We start from the raw sequence: 4164 nt of genomic DNA on the forward strand, positions 1-4164 counted from the left end.
AGATTTTACCTACCCACACCTAATTCCAGACACATATGCCCACATTCATGCACATTAATTGGTTTTTGAAACCCGCTCTTCTAAATCCAATCCGCACCCATTGGTTTTTCAAAACCACTCTTCTAGAACCTTCCTTTTGATGTATAAAAATAACCCCAGACTGGTTAGTTGATATGTGCACAAACCAGTCATATCTCCTTCTCCATTAACTTATTAATTATGTTTTGTTTTCCTTGAGAAAATGATCAAGATCTCTGAGACCTCTAAAGGTCAAGATGAAGAGGAAGATGATATTTGTTTTGAGCCAGATGATTCTAAACTTTTTATCGGATCAATGATTTACCAAAGGTATATATATTAATCACCGTCTTGGTCTATCATGGTTTTGATAATTTAGTTGAGTATTGTCTCCAATTAATTTGTTCTCTCTCACTTATACAAATATGATTATATATCTTATTGTTTATATGTATTTAATATTGATAAATTAGTATTCTTTTTGTTGCTCGTCATAGTGGTAAACACTACTACAATACCTATCAAAGCCAACCAATTTCAAGGGTATCCTCACTCCATTAAACAACTAATGTTTAGTTGTTTAAGCTATTAGCCACCAACTAGCCTCTAATAAGATGTCAGTTGTACAGATTGAGGTGGCTAATACTCAATACATGCCAATCTCAAGGTTTTGGTGGTTGCAAAGATCAAATCTGACATTGATGTAGACAAGGGCTTAAGCAACTAACATGAATTTTTGTTGGTGGTTTAGTGAAACTAAATATATAATAAAAAACTGATTAGCCATGCCTTATTAAACCAAAGATGATTGGTTTGACAGTGATTATCACCATTGCTACAGTAGTTAGTTAAACATGGCAATCTGGAAATTATTGGTTGATTAAATTGTTACACTAATGACAAACAGTGAATTCATTACTTGAATAAGCTGCATTGAAACTATTGTATTTGCTGAATTGAATTTGTGGCTAATAAAATCATCATAGAACATACATTCCAAAAAGACCAAATGGGAAGCTAATCAAATGAAACTTGTTTTCCAAACATAAGGATAAACATATATTCATATTGATGAGTGCCAGAGGAATTACAAACATTGCTGCTGCTAATACTATCTCTAAAGCATTTCTCTAATATGAACAACTCTTTAAAAAGTCTGCATATACCAACCATTAATTACAACCTGAAAATTCAAGTTTCATCCCTGATGAAAGCAACACAGCAGACTCGACCAACCAAACGCTAGGATGCCCAAAAGAAGTACACTTGGTATTATATATTTGGCCAACAAGCTAATATATATTAGCAAGTGTTACTATCCAAAATAAGTTTCAAAAACAAAAGTGTTGCAGCAGATATATTGAAGTCTAGCTATCACACACCTCTCTGGAATTATCACCAACTATTTTACTTCCGAGAGGCAAAGTTCCCCCTACTAGCAGCTGACAGTCTTCCGTGCTGACTTGCGCCTTCATTTGGAGAGGAGGAAGCATTCAGAAAACCACCACGCGCGATAGGACATATTTGCAGCAGAGGGGTTATGAGCATCACAAACTGGAAGTGGTCATTGAAGCTGTGGTTGGGAACACTCTGCTAGGACTTGTAGTGATGCACCCAAGCATCCTTGCGTGCTTCCAGTAGGCGAAACAGCATTCCTGAAGTAATTTTCAAGAGCACTTGTTACACGAGTCTCAAAGTGCATCTCCATGTACTGCTGCTACCTCTGCAGATGCATAATCTCCTCTTCATGCATGTTTCGAACTCGCTCCATATATGAGGGATAAGCATAACATGGTTGAACTTGTAAGAATGGTTGGGAAATTAATATTGAAATGCTAATACAATATTCCTGCAATTTACCATAAGGACTCATGTCATAATTAAGGGCAGTCTACTCAACTGACACTAAAAAAACCATATAACCAACAAAATTAAAGAAATACAAAAAGCTAGAAGAAAAAGGCTGTAAAACTTTAACATACCTTGGGAGTACAGACTCTGCAGTATACTTGGTCATGTATGTGTGGACAGCCCTACTTAGACAATATATCTAGTATACATACCTATGAAGACAATATATACATGAGAAACACTTAAAAAATGTAAAACAAAGCAGCTAAGTTGTGCCAAGTAAATCAATCCACAACCAAGCTCAGCAAGTGTCCTGTCCGTAAAAATAGATTCTGGATGTCTATTGAGTCCTTCAAAAAAAGTGAAGGACCAATCTTCTAGAACAAAAATGCTAGGGATAACCATCACAATATTTGATATTGAGGATGTTAATAGTGCAAGAGAACAGTTATGACCAAGACATTTAGACATATCAAATTAATCTACTATGGCATATGTTCTCATCTAAAGACCCTAACAAATACTTGGTTCACTTGTTTAATTAATTAGAAAACTTCTTTGTGATGTAAATGGAGGATGTATGTGCAGATTGGTGAACTTCAAGAAATCATAATGCTGATAATGTTAATATGTTGATCAATTTATTTTAGGGGAACCTCAACTATTTGCAAACATCCATAAGAAAAATTCTTCATTTACAGACAAATTGAATAGCCCTGAGTTTGTCCAAAAGGCAAAGTAATATATATTACCTGTATCAAATTAACCGCTTTCTTAATTGACTGCCCATCCAAATAAACTCAAACCAATTAACAAGAACAGAAGGAGGTGTAATAGGATTTGCAAGATCCATGAAAACCTAAAAGAAGGAAAAATTCAGAAACCAAATTATCCTTTTTACATCTGAGAAAAACTGCAGCACTTAATCAAATTATTAGTTTCGTTCTTTGCAATAAGAAATAGATTATATAAAGCACCTATGTAGGAAACAATCAAATCAAGTTAAGAGCAGGAACTACACCTATTGAAAATATAAGCAATAGGTAGATAGACAAACCATGTTACAATTACCTCACATGCCACACAACAGTAAACCATAAACATCTAATTCCCATAGTATGCTTTAGAAAGCCAATTAGTGTTGTCTTTCACAACTTTGTAACTAGCCTTGCCTAACAGCAAAGTACTGCAAATAAATGCATTGAAGTGTAAGCATAATATATTTAGTGGATCAAATAACCAAATTTGTCAAATAGATTAACTAAAAAAAATGTAAGAAAATTACCTGTACATCTAAAGCCAGTGGCTGCCAATATCTAAGGCAAGCAATTAATTAGAGAATAACTAAGCCAGGTCTGCATTAATATGCAAGAAAACTTACTTGTCTGAGCATTCGGGGAGCAAAGCACTGTTTCCATCAGTGCTATCCACTACAAATATAAGACCCTGGTGGAAACCATATGCATACACACCACATAAGTATTTCTTTACATTCATGATTAGGGCATATATCAACATCTCATTGTGTTCACACACATTCATGAACATGCTTTTGATCGAAATTCTGTTTGCTATAAGATCAAGATTTAGAGGGGTAGAATAATCCAATTTTGTAAAAAGATATTAATTAAGAACAAAACCCCTACCCAAACCATAACCCATCATTGACAAAGTCACAAAACCCCAATTCCCAAATATAAAAAAAAATCCTAACTCCCAAAATTTCAGAGACAGTAAGCTAAGCCACCAATTAGAAATATAGATAAATGAATAAGCTAAAATCAGTAATTGAAGACCCTAAATCAAACCCCTAACCCGTGAGTCATTGAATCCCCAAATCAAAACCCTAACCCTAAATCCCTATTTTGAAATTTCAGAGATGAGACATACCTTTTGATTTTGGGAGAGATGAGAGTGAGAGATGAGATCGAGCCTCGTGGGTGCGGGTGTAGGTTGTCTCGAGACTGGGATAGAGGCGAGATCGAGAGTGAGATCGTGACTGGGTACTGGCTGGGTGTTTCTGGAAATGGGAGATCGCGACTCGCGAGTGACTAAGTGAAAGCTGAGAGTGAGAGTCTTTTACTTGACTCATATATGCTGTGATGATGAGAGAGAGAAGGGAGAGAGGAAGATTTTGGGAGTGGTCCTGTCGCCATCGGCCGCCGGACGAGAGAGTTCTCGCCGGAGAAGATGATCGGTGCTGGGAGAGGGAAGAGAGAGACCGCAGATAAAGCTAGATCGAGAAGAGAGAAATGTGAGAGTTAGGAGAGAGAAAAAATTTAAGTAGGAAAAAAA

The 4164-nt window shown here is 36.0% G+C and overlaps 1 long non-coding RNA gene across 2 annotated transcripts; it reads right to left on the minus strand.

The window, feature by feature from the left end:
- Positions 1 to 1269: 1269 nt before the first annotated feature.
- LOC147283721 (uncharacterized) lies at positions 1270 to 3161 on the minus strand. 2 transcript variants are annotated; one of them, XR_015122447.1, is made up of 4 exons: positions 2941 to 3161; positions 2622 to 2728; positions 2001 to 2081; positions 1270 to 1867 (listed from the first exon to the last, which is right to left on the minus strand). It is a non-coding gene; the product is annotated as an uncharacterized LOC147283721 (long non-coding RNA). The 2 variants fall into 2 exon arrangements; XR_015122446.1 differs by having other exon boundaries at positions 2001 to 2728.
- Positions 3162 to 4164: the final 1003 nt, after the last annotated feature.

The sequence above is a fragment of the Dryas octopetala genome, chromosome 5 (genome assembly GCF_963921425.1).
Source record: "Dryas octopetala chromosome 5, drDryOcto1.1, whole genome shotgun sequence".
Taxonomy (NCBI): domain Eukaryota; kingdom Viridiplantae; phylum Streptophyta; class Magnoliopsida; order Rosales; family Rosaceae; genus Dryas; species Dryas octopetala.